Source organism: Pteronotus mesoamericanus, unplaced genomic scaffold, assembly GCF_021234165.1.
Source record: "Pteronotus mesoamericanus isolate MK-2021 breed Mesoamerican mustached bat unplaced genomic scaffold, CSHL_Meso_final scaffold_54, whole genome shotgun sequence".
NCBI lineage: Eukaryota > Metazoa > Chordata > Mammalia > Chiroptera > Mormoopidae > Pteronotus > Pteronotus mesoamericanus.
In genome coordinates, this window is record NW_026555321.1 from 62,875,138 (window position 1) to 62,892,742 (window position 17,605).

The window sequence follows — 17,605 nt, forward strand, 5'->3', positions numbered from 1 at the left end:
AAAGTGTTTCAACTTTTTTACACTGTTTAGTTCATATTTTCAAATACTGGCTATTTAATGTTTCTTTTCTCAACCTGCTAAACATGAGATTTGCCATATTTAGTTACGGTCATGAAGAGTTTTAAAAAAATGAGGGAAAGACAATCTTTAGTAGTTTTGTGAACAACATCACCCCATTAAATTCAATTAAAAAGGTATAAGCATAAATAAACAAGATATTTTCAGAGATGGAAAAAAAGAAATTAGAAGTTACAATGATACTGAAATTCTTCTATAATTTTCACTATAGTACAATGATGTCTTCAACCTGATATCATTGGACAATTTTAGTAAGAAAAGACTTAAAGTGACTCTAATAGCTGCTCAGAAATCCAACTCAAAATGCTATTTCACACATGACTTCTGTATTTTGTGGGTCATCCTCTATTTCTATTCAAACTGAGCTATTGTTTGGTGTATCACTTTGTTAAAAGGCACATTCTGATCCATTTACTGTCCTCAGATTCCTCAGCATGTCTTGTCCTGCAGCCATAGGTTATCACCGCTAAGGGTTGGGGACATAGCCCTGTCTCCCCTTCTCAGTCATGTGCATGCCCTGTCCATTATGCCCTTTCAAAGCACCAGTGGTGAAGAACTGAACTACAGTTTTCAATACAATTGAGGGCAGTTACTCCCTGGCAGGTGCCACTGTCCTATCACTGGCTCACTAATTTGCAGTTAGACCTGTCATTACCCTGTGTCTTTGATAACGTATTTTATTGCACAACTTAAGGGCTCATAAATTTTGACTTTTTCATTTTTGAAGATTACATGACTTCAGCCGCTCTCCCTCCTCCTGCCCTGAGCTCCTGTCTGCTGTGTGGTGAATGACAGTGACTGCTTCTCTACACAGGGCTACTGGACCTGTGAGACTCATGTTAATAAAGTAGCCCTTTTAGAAAATTGACTTTTCTAATAACCATGGTGACTAAGGAGTGTAGCCCTGAGGTGAAGGACTATATCTGTTGAGCTGATTTGTATAATAAGCACAAAGAATTCTCATTGTTGCCTGTGTGAGTGCTTTTATGGGATTTTTGTCAGCTACCATGGGAAAAATCTGGTTTTTAATTCTCTCATTTTTTTCCTTTTTTGGTTATAGAATTCTCATGAAAGAAAATGTGCATTAGGTATTGAAATCATCCCTATTAAAAAAAATCACCCATATTCTCCATGTTCAAAGACAATGAGAGCTAATAGTTTGATCTCTATTTTTTCTCAAAATGTTTGTTTTACTTATTAAATAGTTTTAGTTTTCTATTTATATAATATGTACCCTTTATATATTATATGCTGTTTATATAAAATTTTTTTTTTGGTTACTCAAGTCTTAAAACTTTTCCCATGATAGAATTAATAATATATTTTAAATATTCCATCTAACAGAAGTGTCATACTCACCACTGTATAATATTTTGGTCAGATTAGATTATTCAGTAGTATAAACAAAATTGCAAAGAACATCTGGGGAATACTTTCGATTGTTTTACATTTTTAAAATAGGATTTTCTTAGATACACTTTCAAAAGTAGAATTACTTAGTTAAAAGATATATTTTCAGATCTTGGGTACAGTTTGAAAGAAAAACAAAGGAATAATCTCAATAAAGAAGCAGTTGTCCCTTACATTAGCTTCTGGATTGGAGAGCCAATAGAAGAATCCCAGAATGTTAGAAATGGGAATACAGTAAGAAGTGGCTTAGCTCTACTCCTTTGTGTTGTTATGAGAAAGGCTAGTTGCTTTAAATCAGCTAGCTGCCTTCCACACTGTGGATGTAGGTTTCCTGATTTCCAATCAGCTCCTTCTGGTAACAACTGATATCTTTTTTCTTGACATTTAATTTATTTTAAATTTTTAAATCATTTTATTTTTAATAAAATGTTTATTTTATTACACTTTTCTGAATCTTTCCCCCTTTACCCCCTTGCACCCATCACATCCCCACATTATGCTCCCACAGTCAATCCCCCCTTTGTTCATGTCCATGGGTCATTTATACATATTCTTTGTCTAGTTTCTCCCCCTTTTTTCCACCATTGTCCTCTTTCCCCATCCCCTCTGCTCACTCTCAGTCTGCTCCATGTTTCCATGCCTGTAGTTTATTCTGTTCATTAGTTTATTTTGTTGAATAGGTTCCACTTACAGGTGAGATCATATGGTATTTACTTTCACTGACTGTTTTATTTCACATAGCATAATATTCTCCAGTTCTATCCATGTTGTCACAAAAGGTAAGAATTCCTTCCTTCTTTCTCTTTCTTTAATGCAGATTTTATATATATATATATATTTATTTATTTATTTATTTGAAAGTCAAAGTCAATTAGAAAATATTAAAAAATTTAAATCCCTTATAAAGTCTCAGAAATTAAAACAACAAGACACCAGCACAGAAATAATCAAGTAGATCAATGAAATGAAAAGAGCATTCTAGAAATAAATGTATAATATAACAATGTTATATATGATCAAGTTGATATTTCAAATCAATGGGGAAAATACAGTTTATTGAACAAATAAGGGTCAGAATCAAGATGGCGGAGGAGTGAGTAGAAGTCACACTGACTCACTACCAGAACCAACCTGGAATTACAAATAAACTGTGGAGAACTCACATGGAACAAACAATTGAACAACAGTGAGAGAGGAGTCTTATAACCTTGAAGATAGAAGAATCATCTTTAGCACAATCTAACTAGTAAGTAGTGTGGTAAAGACTCAAGAAGGTGGGCAGGGTGCTCATGGGTGACAGCACTAGAAATACATTATAGAGGCCAGTTAGATCCCACTGAGTAGAGTGGTGTCTAAACCAAAAGCAGGGATCTCCAGCTTACAGCACCAGAACTCCAAAAGTACACAGAAAATAGCAAGCTGTGAAAAGTGGCAGGGTTACTCTCTACCAGAGACAAGCAGCTGGAGACACAAAGGGTCATTTAAAGGGCCAATGCGTAAATTTTTATTTGCAGCTACTTACCCTGGGCTTTGGCAAAGGCAAGGCAGAGTGGGCTAGAGACGCCTGAGAAGAGACAAGGTAAGGAGGTTTTGGGGAGAGAACTGAGAGAGAAGCAGCAGGGTCTCGGTAATGACTCATCCCCCATGTGGCAGCAGCCATCTTGCTCAGGCAGAAACAACTCCCCTGAATGGTAACAGCATTAGAGGACCCAATAGCTATGCCCCCAGCAGGGACTCCACCCCTCCCTGAGCTATATAAGCCGGTCTGCTGAGTGCAGAGTGACTATATTAACAGCTGAAGGAAATAGCCATAGACAGTAGATTCCTGGAATTCTCGAACAGACTGTCTAAATTCCGATAGGGACAACATCTGACATCATCAGACAAAGATGCAGAAAGTAAAAACAGGGATCCCCTATCATAAAAGCTCACACCACAAAGTCTGGAAATCAAGACAAATCAATTTAAGAGCAGAACAAAAAAGAAGAGTCTCACAAATAATGGGAAGACAAAGAAACTTCCCCCAACCAAAGGGAAAGGAGGAATCCCCAGCAAGAGAACTAAATGAAACAGAGTCAAGTAACTATGAGATACTGAGTTCCAAACAATGGTTCTAAGGAAGTTCAATGAGCTCAGTGAGCTCAGAGAGAATTATAAAAAAACTACAGGGAAACTATGAGGAACTTACTGCAAACTGTATCAGCATGAAAAAGGGCATAGAAACAATCAATAAGACACAGAGGAATTGAAGAACACAGTAGAAGGTATCAAAAACAGACTAGATGAAGCTCAGGACTGAATCAGCGAGCTGGAGGAAAAGGTAGAAAAAAACTTCCAGAAAGAGCAAGAAAATGAGAAAAGACTCCAAAAGAATGAAGAGGTGTTTAGGGAAATGCAGGACAACCTGAAACGTAAAAATATCTGTATCACAGGGATACCAGAAGGAGAAAAAGAGGAGGAAGGGAAAGAGAACCTGTTTGAAAAAGTAATGATGAAAAACTTCCCTCAATTCAGGAGAGAAAGTCACACAAGTCCAGGAAGCACAGAGGATCCCATTCAGGAGGAACCCAATGAGACCCACTCCAAGACACATCATAATCAAAATGACATATATCAAAGGCAAATAGAGAATCCTACAGGAAGCAAGGGAGAAAGAGATAGTAACATATAAAGGAAGTCCGGTATGGCTTGCTGCTGACTTCTGAAAAGAAACACTGCAAGCAAGAAGGGAATGGCAAGAAATATTCCAAGCAATGAAAAGCAAAGGGCTGCAACCAACTCTGCTCTACCCACAAGGCTTTCCATTAAAATGGAAGGTGAAATAAGGAGTTTCCCAGACAAAAGAAGGCTAAAAGAATACACCTCCACCAAACCAGCACTGCAAAATACGCTAAAGAGACTGCTTTAAGATTAAGAAAAAGTCTGTGAATACCCACTTCCTTTCACAGACACCAATACTTGATATTACCAATATTTTTAATATGAATAATCTGATTGTAAAAATGACATGGTATTTTAATTGTTCCATTATTTGTCAAAACTAAATGTGTTTTGTATATTTCTTGTTAATTCCTATTATTTTTAAAAAGCTTGAAATGACTTTTTGCTATTTTTATCCATTTTTTGACTAAATGTTTGTAGAATTTTTTTCCTAAAAAAACCCCCCAAACCATTAACCCCTTTTTATTTTTATTTTTATTTTTTTAAATTTTATTTTAATTTATTTTTTCAAATACATTTGTCTCTGCCTCCCCCCACCACTTTCCCTTGCCCCCTTCCTCCTTCCCTCCCTCAGCTCTTCCCTTTGGTTTTGTCCATGAGTCCTTGCTATATGTTCCTTGACTTTCCCCTTCCCTTCCTTGTCCCTGCCCCGCCTCCTTCCTTCCCTCTTGTCTTTGTTGATTTCTTTTCCTTTCAGTGTTGCTGGTCTTATTTTCCTTGCATCTTTGTATTGTTGCATTAACCCTTTTTTAGATGTGTGGCAAATAGTTTCCCATTCTCTTACTTGTCCTTTAAAGTTTCTTTTAAAATGTATATTACTATATAGTAAAAAATGTGTAATATATTAAAAAATGTGTAATAGAGTCATATTGTTAATATTTTACTTTATAGCTTTGGGTTTGAATATTTTAATTCAGGGTAATAAAATATTAGTTTGCATTTTCAGCTAAAACTCCTTAGATTCTACATATTGATTTTTAACTCACTTGACTATTTCTTTTATAATGTGTAAAATAGGGCTCTATATTTGTTTTATTTCAAGTAATAGTGGTCCATACACCTAATTTGTTGAATAAGCCTTATTTTACCCATTGATTTGAATTATCAATTTAATCATAAATTACATTATTAGATAGATATATACATTTGTTTCTAGAATGTGCATTGTATTTCATTGATCTACTTGATTATTTCTGAGCTGGTGTCATGTTTTAATTGTTGAAACTTTATAATGATTTTAAATTTTTAAATATTTTATAATTGACTTTGAGATTTAAAAAAATAAATAAAATCAATCTGTATTTAAAAGAAAGAAAAAAATTTAAATAGAAAAAGAAAGAAATTTAGATGAAAGAAAGAAACAAGTAAGAAAGAAATAAAGAAAGAATCTCCTACCATTTGAGACAACATGGATGGAATTGGAGAATATTATGCTAAGTGAAATAAGCCAGTTGGTGAAAGACAAATACCATATGATCTCACCTATCAGTGGAATCTTTTCAACAAAATAAACTAATGGAAAAAATAAACCACAGGCATGGAAACGTGGAGCAGACTGAAAGTGAACTGAGGGGATGGGGAAAGAGGACAATGGTGGAAAGAAGGGGGAGAAACTAGACAAAGAACATGTTGAATGACCCATGGACATGGACAACAGAGTGGGAATTGACTGTGAGAGCATATGTGGGGATGTGATAGGTGGAAAAGGGTAAAGGGGGAAATCTGAGACAACTGTAATAAAATAAAAATAATTTAAAAATAAACAATAAATATATAAGGTGTATTAACCACTATTACTTGAAATAAAACAAATGCAGAGCCCTATTTTACACATAACACAAAAAGTATTCAGGTGAGTTAAAAATCAATATGTAGAATCTAAGTTTTAGGAGAAAATAGAAGCTAATATTTTTCTTATCTTGAAGTGAATATTCAAACTCAGAAGCTATAAAATAAAATATTGTCCATATGACTATATTAAACATTTATGACTATACAGTAATATACATATAAAAAAAGCAACAGGACAAGCAATAGAAGAGGAAAGTATTTGCAACACATCTAAAAAAAGGTTAATAATTTTTTGTTTTATTTTTAGGGGAAAAAATCTACAAACATTTAGTCAAAAAATGGATAAAGAATACCAAAAAGTCATTTGAAGTTTTTTAAAAATAATAGAAATAGGCAAGATATATACAAAACAGGTTTAGTTTCAACAAATAATAAAGGAACAATTAAAATACATCATTGTCACAATCAGATTAATAAGAATTAAAAATATTGGTAATATCAAGTATTGGCAATTGTGAAAGGAACTAGGTATTCAGACTCTTTTTCCTACATCTTCTTAAAGAAGACCCTTGAGCATATTTTGCAGTGCTGGCTTAGAGGAGTTGTATTCTTTTAGCCTTCTTTTGTCTGGGAAACTCCTTATTTTGCCTTCCATTTTAATGGAGAGCCTTGTGGGTAGAGCGGTGTTCTTTGCAGCCCTTTGCTTTTCATTGCTTGGAATATTTCTTGCCATTCCCTTCTTGCATGCAGTGTTTCTGTTGAGAAGTCAGCTGCAATCCATATTGGGACTTCCCTTTATATGTTACTATCTCTTCTCCTTTGCTTCCTTTAGGATTCTCTGTTTGTCTTTGATGTTGGCATTTTAATTATGATGTCATAATTAAAATATTGGTAATATATTTTACCAATAGGTCTTGGAGTGGACCTCATTGGGTTCCTCTTGAATGGGACCCTCTGTGCTTCCTGAACTTGTGTGACTTTTTCTCTTTCCAATTTGGGAAGTTTTCCATCATTATTTATTCAAACAGGTTCTCTGTTCCTTCCTCATCCTCTTTTCCTTCTGGTATCCCTGTGATACAGATATTATTATGTTTCAGATTGTCCTGCATTCTCCTGAATGTCTCTTCATTCTTTTGAGTCTTTTCTCACTTTCTTGCTCTTTCTGGGAGTTTTTTTTCTACCTTATCCTGCAGCTCGTTGATTTGCTCCTTTCCTTCACCTAGCCTGTCTTTGATTCCTTCTACTGTGTTCTTCAATTCAGAAACTGTATTCCTCATTTCCTCTTGTGTCTTATTGATAGTTTCTATGTCCTTTTTCATGCTGATATAATTTGCAGTAACTTCCACATAGTTCCTTGTAGTTTTTTGTAATTCTCTCTGAGCTCTCTAAGCTCACTGAACTCATTGAGCTTCCTTAGAACCATTGTTTTGAACTCCATATCTGATAGTTTCCTTGCTTCTGTTTCATTATTTCTCTTTCTGGGGATTCCTTCTTTCCATTTGCCTGGGGGGTGTTTCGTTGTCTTCCCATTATTTGTGAGACTCTCCTTTTTTAATTCCTTCTTATATTGGTCTGTCTTGATTTCCTAACTTTGTGTTGTGAATATCTAGAGTAGGAGCCAGCTGTTTTTTCTTTCCTGATCTTTGTCTGATGATGTCAGATGTTGTCCCTATTTGACCTTAGGTAGTATGTTTGAGGCTTCCATGAATCTACTGTCTGTGGCTGTCTACTTCTGCTGTTTATCTAGTCACTCTTCACTCAGCAGTCAGGCTTAGAGTCCCTCATGGGGCATGGGGTTATTGGGTACTGTCATTCTGCTGCTGCTCAGGGGAGTGGTCTGCCTGAGCTGGGTGGCAGCTGCCATATGAGGGAGGAGTCAGAACTGGGATATCAGTCTCTCCTTTCTCAGTTCTCTCCCCAAAGCATCTCTCTCCATTCTCTCCTCAAGTGTTTCTCTAGCACTCTGTGCCCCCTTTAGCCATGGATCTACTATCTGTGGCTGCCACTCTGTACTCAGAAGTCAGGCTTTAGCACTACCTGGCCTGGGGTGAGTCTCTCCTGGGGGGTGAGGCTATTGTGTCCTCTAATCTGTTGCTGCTCAGGGGAGTGGTCTGCTTGAGCAAGATGGCTGCTGACATATGAGGGATGAGTCAGCACAAGATTCCTGCCAGCTATTCTCTCAGTTCTCTCTGCAAAGCCTCCTTCCCTAGTCTCTCTTCAGGCATCTCTAGCCCAGTTTTCCCCACTTTTGCCAGAGACCAGGGTAAGTGGCTGCAAAAAAAGTGCATATGTTAGCCCTTTAGACAGCTCTTTGCTTCTCCACCCACTCTTCTCTGGCAAAGAGTAACCCTGACACTTTTTGCAGCTAGATGTTATCTGTGTAATTTTTGGACTCTGTTGCTGTAGGCTGGAGATCTTCATTTATGGACAGACCCAACTCTTTTCAGAGGTATCCAACTGACAGTTTCAATATCTTTCTGTGCTGTCACCTGTGGGCACCGTGCCCACCTTCTTGAGTGTCTACCATAATCTTTATCAGTAAGGTTGTGCTAAAGCTGATTCTTCTGTGTGTCTGAGGTTATATGGCTCCTCTCTCACTACTGTTCAGTTGTTTGTTCCAGGTGATTTCTCCGTGATTTAGTTGTAATTCCAGGTTGGTCCTGGGAGGAGGTCAGTGTGACTCCAATCACTCCTCTGCCGTCTTGATTCTTGCCACTGATGTCTTTTCAGATGGAGTAGTTCTAACAGAGATTTTCCCAGAGAGAAAATATTTCAAACAATTTTTTAAGTGCAAACAATGTAGCACCTAGTTGCACTCATACAAGTCCCTTGTGCTTTTATCTGACCTCACAAATGTCCATGAACTCCATGTCAACACTGGCGTTTGGAAGAAGATCCCTTACATTTTGATATTCTGATTTTTAACAATACCAACAAGGATGAAGTATCAGTCACATTATCTTTCCAGTAGAAAGGATTTTTAAAGTTTAATAGATTTAATTTCTTCTACAAAAACCATTTTAGGGAGAAGCATTCATCTTGCATGGCTGACAAATCTAGTAAGACTTGGCTGCTCTTTTCTCCCTCACCTTTAGACATTGAAAAATGAGGCATTTTGCTTCCCTTTTAGTAGTTATAACTAAATCAGACAAAGTACTCTTGCAAAGAAATGAACTATTTTATATATTTTTTATTAAAAATGTGTGAACTGTTTTCTAATCAACATATTTAAAGCCACCTCAAAGTAACAAACTTATGAACTTCATTTTTTTCTTGCTCATAGTTAAAATTTTTAAAAAACATCTTTCAAAAACTCAGTCTTTTCTCTTAGCTTATGATTTGTGATCAGTATTTTCACACTTGGATTGACCAGGGAAATACAATTTTATAAACATAATAGAACTAGTTCATTTTATAAAATAATGACTGTCCAGCTTCTTATTAATACACTACATCCATTTATAAGACAGATATTCAATCTATCTTTTTTCCCCTTGCATTTTGCTTGGCTCAGACATACTCCTACATTGTGACACATTTCTTATTTCTGTTTTTCCCAGTTGTTAGAAGAGAAGCAGTCAGTGTGGCCATGAAGCGTCCTCGTGTGTATTAAGGAAACGTGACAGGGGTGCCAGTACTTCAGATGATCCATCAATGAGGTGGCTCAAAGTTTCACCCTCTGGGAAGGAACTTAATAAAAGGAACTTCCCATCAATCTTAAAAAAGCTAGTCTTTAAATGCCACTCTCAGTTGTGCTTTTAAAATATTTCACACAAAAATGTTAAACCTTAAAACTTAATACTCTCTAGAAATAAGGAGATTTCCTTTCTCTCCTTTTTCTTTGAGTATTTACTTTAGAAAATTTGTCATTTTAAAGATTTTATACTATTTTTGAAGATATAGAAATCCTTTCAAAGACTATATAGGCCTTCATGACCCAACTATGTTTTTTCTCGAGAACTGGGGCTATCTCTGAAATGTGGGCATTGGGGAAGACAGTTCCCCATCTTCCAGTCTCTGTGTAAGAGCAGAGAGCAGGGGCTTGGCTTTGGTGGACACCTGGCTTCAAGTTGCAAAATTACTACCTGTCCTAGAGATGTGAGACATTCACTTTCCTTTCAGTAGAGCCAGCTACCAATTGGTTAACACAGATGGTCTCTCCGATTACCAGTTGAGTCCAGAATGAACTAACTATATGTGATAAACAGCACTGTCTAGTTCTCTGACTTTGAGGACTGGCTATTGTTCATCTTGAGAACATCTGTGGACTGGGTTATATTTATTTTCCTAACTAAAAGGATGAGATTTCTTTCTGTTTTTATGATGTCCCAGTGGATTACCTGTGATGGCTATAATATTCTGAGTTAGTCCTTATTCAAATTAAGAGTGTTTTTTATTGATTGTTTTAATTGAATTTAATAACAGGAAATTTAAATAAAATTTAAATATTTTGAAAATATCAGCATTTTGAAAAGTCATCAGGACAAAAACTAGTTACCATAATAAAATTAAGTATTTATATTTTGTTGATAATGGGGATACTACTTCATCAATTTTAGTCTTCTATAAAAAATTTTTTTCTTTTTGAAATTCTTTTTTGGTTTTTTTTTGCATACTCAAAACTGTAAACCTGCTTTTTAAAAAAATTTTCTTTATGTACTACCTTTGGGGAGAGGAGTTTTGGGTTGGGAGAAGACTTTGTTTTTAATTCTATTAGAAACAGTGTAAAGAGAGGGTACCAGTCCCACAGTAAAGGTTTTTTTGGTCTTCAATTTGATTCATTTAAAAATGAGGCTTTACAGACTCATTTCACTTTTTTTTTAATGCTCCCTTTCATGTAGTCTCATGGAATGGGAAACATATCCTGGAATTCTTAAATTAATGTGTAGACAGAAGGGAAATAAGCCCCAAATGGGAAAAAGAAGAATGAAGTAACTCATCACGACTAAAAACAATCAACTTACAATGTATCTTAAGTTGGAAGTCCAAGGTCCTAAATTCTCTACTATGGATTATTCTAAAATAAGAAGTCATTGGATCTAAAGATAGTGACAAAAACAAAAGTGATGAAATCAGCACTGGCAGTGAAGATGTGCCACATTGCAAGGGCGATACAGTCCAGAAAGCACCTTCCTCCCAGGCAAAGCCTTCCCAATGGCCCAGTCACATGAGGACCTCCCCACCTTGCTCTTTCACTCTGGGTGCATGAACAGGGCTTCTGTGTGCTCTCTAACTTTAATGCCCCATCATGCAATATAACCAGAACACAGACACAATGAGACACAAAGAACATGTGGCACAAAATGCTGGAAAACTTGATTCTTGCTGATGAAGAGATTTGGTCCAACAGAAAATTCTGTTGTCACAGATGAAAGAAAGCAAATGATTCATGGCAGGCTGTAGCACCTAAAGTACAGTAAAGTTAACAGCTAGAAGAAAAATTGTATGACTTCATTTGCACCAGCAAACTGCCAGGAGGTAGCAGAATTTCAGCCTCTTCCCTCTGGTCAAGGCTATGCATTTCTCCCCACCCCAGAGCGGGATTACTAAGTGAAAGGTCATAAACACCCGATCATTGAGACTGGCAGACAAGCCACGCTGGGGTCAGCCAACTCTTGCTTTCTATGCCCGGCCTGTACACAGCTCTGTGAGTAATGTGAAGTCTGCTGCTCTGGAGGTCTACACATTGTCGAAAGTCACTCTCTGTGAGGTTCATCCATTTGTCAAAGGAAGGTAAATTGCCTTTGGAGAAGCAGGAAGGAAGACTCATTATACTGCAGTTTAACCTTGGCTATTACTGAAAGACTTCACAAGAAGAATTCCAATTGTTTAAAAATATTTTGTGTTTGCGATTGTGTGTGTTATGACTGCTACTGAGAGCGGTATCAACTATGTTGGTTAGACGATTTCATATGTGATAAGTTCCTCTCAGAAGAGAGAGGTAAGTAAAAAATAATCTTTCATCACAGATTAGAGTACTCTGTTTTAATAGACTGTTACATAAATTATCATTAGATGTTCACTTGTAATACTTTATTAAGGTATACGTTTTCTAAGTACACTTATATCCTAACTGCCCACTGCACCCCCGACTTTCCCTAATTCTTGGCTCTTATTATTTATGTCTTTTTAAAATTGGTGCATGGCTTTGTTTCCTTTGGTTTTTATCATAAATTACCTCCAACCCAATAAATGACACTATAGTCTTTCAAAAAGTCTTAGAGATAGATACTTGGCATTAGGGAACTGCACAATCCAGTCTCCCTTTACTGCCACCATGTTCTTCTCATATTCAGGAAGGCATTCATGGATATTTGTGCATAAAAACATAACAGAAGACTTCAAATTGGTCATTATTTAACCTAATAGAGAAGTGTTTGCAGCAGGTCTACTTTAATGGATATTATGTTAACATTTCTTCAAGCATTTTAAATTAAAAGATTTATAAATTACATTTGCTTATGTGAAATACTATAAATAAACATAATCTTTTAAAAAATTTCTTCTTCAGGCAGTTGTAGGAAATGTTAATGTGTTTAGTTGACTGTGTGAGTTTTAGCAACATTATCATAGCTCAAGACTCATTTAAAATAATTTCTTTAAATGTTTTATTACAGACCTTTTCTTTGAATAATCGTAAGAATGAGAGTAACTAAAATTTCTAGAATATCTGTAACAGATCAAGGTTCCTTAAATATATCACCTACTAGGAAACTTCTATTCTACCTTTAGGTGCCCTGCATGTCTAACACTCTTTCCACCAAACATACTCATTTATGACATTTGAACAATTATAACCATGCAAAAAAGGAGTGAGTGGGGCCTTTTCTGCTTTAACAGGAGTTCATATTCTTTTGGGAGGTGTGAATTAAAGAGAACCAGCCCTTAATTACATACATGTATAAATATTCAGCTTTGAGTTTTAGAAATAAAGTTTTTTTGTATTTTGTCTTGCAGATATTGGCAATCACTCTTTTACATGTCTGTAATTTTGTTGGATTTGGAGGAAAAAAGAGACTGTGGTTGCTACACAGACCCTGCAACAATCTATTTAAAAAAATGTATGCAACCTTGAGAAAGAAGAACAAAGTTAGAGGTATTACGCTACCTGATATCAAACTATACTATAAGGTTATATTAATAAAAGTAGCATGTTACTGGAATAAAAATAGACACATAGATCAGTGGAACAGAATAAGGAACCCAGAAATAAACCCACACATATTTCATCAACTAATCTTTGACAAAGGATGCAAGGACATATAATGAATTAAAGATAGTATATTCAATAAATGGTGTTGGGACAGATACATGCAAAAAAAAAAACCCCAAAAAACAAAACTAGACCACTTTTTTACATCATATACAAGAATAAATGCAGGATACATTAAAAACTTAAATATAAGTCTCGAAACCATAAAACTCCTAGAAGAATATCCCATATGCACTTTGATATCACTCTTAGTAATATTTTTTTTTGATACATCTGCTTGGGTAAGGGAAACAAAAAAATAGACAAATAAGGCTACATCAAATTAAAAGTTTTGCATTGAAAAAGAAACCATCAACAAAACGAAATGACAACCTACTGAATGGAAGAAGATATTTGCCAATGATACATCAGATAAGGGGTTAATATCCAAAATATACAAAGAACTCAAACAGTCTACTTTCAAATTGACCTTCATGGGTGTGCCAATGCTGAGGCTTGTTTCCGTTTCAGAAGGTCAGAATGTAGTGCAGGGACAAGAGCAACATTTCCCTGATCTCCTCACACTGCATTTAAAACTGGAGTCCATTCCTGGATTGCTTTTTGCATGGGCTCACCTGACTGGGTAGGTGAAATGAAGCTTTTACCAGTGCAAAGGAAGACATTGACACAGGAAGTATGAAGCTTCTAAAATGAATGCATATTATCCTTGACATTATAAAAGGAGACAGAAAATGCTAAAAGTAATCAATATGTAATTGGTAAATATTTCTCAACACACAGAGCAAGTAGATGTAGCAGAAGTGTCCAGGAGATTTTTTTCTCCACATTGATTTTTGCTATTTAGAAATTACCTTCTATTACTTTCATTTCCATTCAAATGAAAGGGGATATTTTGGGTCTCTTGAGGGTCTCCTGTCCCATGATGTGACAGAGTCACCAGAAAAGATTATAATAAGACCCATGAAGATCAAGGGTCAAATCACAAGAATTTGCTGTACAATCACCTTTCTTGGCCCATGTTCTGAAAGTTTTTTGATCACTGAAGTTCCTATAGCATAACCCACATTTATGGCCACTACCACCAATTGTAATGACCTTAAAATGATGATACTATAGCTTATCTCGTGACAATCCTGATTCCCATGGTCATTTTTGTTGGGTGGTAAGGTTGCTATGAAAGACATCTGTAGAACATCATAGACCACATTTGGGAATGATACTGAGTAATATCCATGCAATGAGCAGGGTGAACTACCACATTTTCTGTGTCTTTCTGAGCTAGGATGGTTGCAATTAGGTGAATGAAAACCTACTCTTGTTCAGTTATGATAAACTGTCAGCTTTCCTCACATCAGAGGAAATGTCTGTCTCTTCTACAAGCAGAAGTGAAAGCATCACACAATTCTCATTCAGCAATGATTTAGCACTAATTAGAATTTGGTATCCCAGGAAACTCACTTGCTGGGGGAGCATAATTATTTTGGAACACCACAGAAATAGTATGATGGACACAGCACATCTGAAAGAGTAAGTTATTAAAAGTTACAATATTTTCTCCAGAGAATGCATTTGCTATTCACCATTAAGATGAGGTCCAATATTTATGGAATGTTCATAAATGACTAATTATCTTTCCTGTACAAATGTCCCCTAATGAGAGACATTTTTATTTCAAATGCTATATTCATGAATTGTTTGTCTTTAGGAATTCATGTCCAAGGCAGAAATAATTTCTTTTTGCTCCCTTCCCTCAACGCTATACCCAAGACTGCTGCTTATCACATCTTGTCTTTCATCAGAGTGTGACCATTCCTCCAGCTGCCTTAGCTGAAAACCTTGGACATGTCTGTGACTTTCACTCATTGTACACCCCACTTCTACTCACTCACCACATTCAAATAACTCCTTGTTGCCTGCAGAATAAAAGCCATATTGCTTTCCTGTGATGCACAGGCCTACCCGGATCCAGGCAGGCTGAGTCACCATAATGTTCTAGTTACTTGTTTTTCACAATTGGTTTATCTAGCTCCACTACAGGAGGCTCTATTGGTCTCTGTGCCTGTGCCCTGTGCATACTCTGTCTGGTGTGTCCTCCCCTTTGTTTCCTGAGTGACTGCCTGCTTGTTCAGAAGCCAGCTTAAGTGGTCTCCAGGCTTCCTACCCCCATCCCTGTTGTCAGAATCAGTACTGTTCTCATTTGTTTTCTTACAGAACTGCATACATTTATGTTCATTGATGTTCCTTATTCATGTGTGTGAGGTTTTCCCAGAAAGTATCCAAACATGTATTATGAAAAATGGAAACATTAATTGAAGAAAATACAACAAGAAACATTGTACATAGGATGATGATAACTCAGTCATCTTCAAAGTAGGCACCTGGGAACCACACATGGTTCTCCCATTTCTTCCACTGTTCAAAACGCTATGCAAAATACTTTCTTGGAATCACCATCAGCTGCCCTGTGGTATTTTCCTGAATCTCATCGATGGTGTGAAATATATTCTTTTTTAAAGGTGATTTTAGTTTTGGGAAAAGCCAGAAGTTGCAGGGTGCCATATCTGGACTATAGGGGGACTGAATCACTTGGGTCACCAATCTTTGTTGATTTAAGCCTGTACCCATTCAATATTCTCAGGTGTTTGGCTTTGTGGCATGATATCTAGAATGTGGGATGCTTTCAACAGATATTCTCAACCATCTTTGAGGCATTTATTCCATACTTTTATTTGCACTGCACTCATTTCATTAACCCTGAAAGCCTTCTGAATCATCTGAATAGTTTCTGTGGAGGAATGTTTATGTTTAATGCAAAATTTTATGAAGATTTGTTGCTCTACTTGCTAAGTCATTTTGAATGTGACAGCCTCACAGTACACATGCTCATGCAATGGGATCTACCAGCCCCATTGACTAGTACAGTGAAGTCATCATTGTTCATGCATGTGCATTCCAGTCTTCTCTTCTTGGCTGCTGGGTTACATCAATGTCCCACAAATCCATCTTGTTATCTTAAAAATATAGCTGGACTTTTTCCAGACAGACCTCATATACCTAATTCATATATAAGACAAGAAATGTTCTGTAGCTTCACTGTGTTTTAAAAAAAAATTTGTGTCTTCTCCATATACCATGTTAATTTAGCACATGATAAGTGCTTAGTACCACCTGTCAGGCTAAATCAAAAGCTTGATTAGAGAAGTAACAAGGCAAGTGATGTCTCAGGGGATATTCCATGTCAATACTGCTTTGCGTTTGATGATGGAGAGGAAATGGACATAGGTGGAGAGAAAAGTGTGATGGAAAACAATTTCCATCCTGAACTGAGCAACTGGATACAGAGACATAAATCAGAGCTTACCTATAACCATAGCAATTAATTACCTTTATTTAATTATCTTCTCTTTGCCCTGCAACCTGGTCATTTTTCTATGCCAAGAAGATCAGCTACCACAGTGCTCCAACCATAGGACACACACAATAAATATGTCTTGTATGAATGAATGAAAGAATGAACAAATGACATCATTCCAGCCCTTTCATTTTATAGGTAAGGAAACAGATCCAAAGATGCAAAGAACAGGAAAGCAAAATATACCTCTCTTCAAGATGCTACCATCTTCACATTTCTTACACTGAGTTTTACTCTACCAAGAAAATTACACAACTATTATGTTAGATAGAGAATTTAAAGCTCAAATCTGTGCTCTGTGGTCACACAAATAGGTGGTAACATATGTTCTTATATGACATACATTGTAGTCATGCACAGAAATATAACTGATTAATTGTTTTGGTGAATAGGAATCTCTGCTTTTCATAACTTGTGTTGTTTAGATGGTAAGAGGTGAGGAGATAGCTGTAAGCTAGTGGCAAAGTCACCAAAGTTGAAGGCTGCTCAACAGAGATCAGTTCCTAATCTTGTTACTTGACTCCAGCCTAATCCTTTTTTTGCCTCAGAAGCTTACTTTTCTCATCTGTGAAGCCAGGCACATAACATCAACCTAGAGTTTGGTGGTGAACAGATAAATAATGACTATGAAAACACAGTTGGTTCACAGAAAGATGAGTTTCTATTCTTATTAAGCTTATAAAGAATGAGAAAGCATGAGTGAAAGGCTTTCTCAGAGGCACTCTCTTCTCTTTGTTCCATTTTTTGCTGGTTGGCAATTTCAGCACATCCCAGCCTTCATTTGTGTAAACAGATGAAAATAGCATAAATATGCACTTACCAACTGTAGTGGTTTGTGTAAAATATGTCAGACTGGAAATGAACTTTCACTTCTAATTCTTTTGAATTCACAATTCAACATAATTTAGTAATAGAGAAATAACTGTTACAAAGACATTTGTTTCTTCTTATAAGAATCCATTCTCGTAAGAAAATCAAAT

At 36.2% G+C, this 17,605-nt stretch overlaps 1 protein-coding gene across 1 annotated transcript in view; it reads right to left on the bottom strand.

Annotated features, from left to right (window-relative positions):
• RALYL (RALY RNA binding protein like) overlaps positions 1 to 17,605 on the bottom strand; it is a 427,107-nt gene that overhangs the window by 137,968 nt on the left and 271,534 nt on the right. The gene's annotated exons all lie outside the window — the stretch shown is intronic.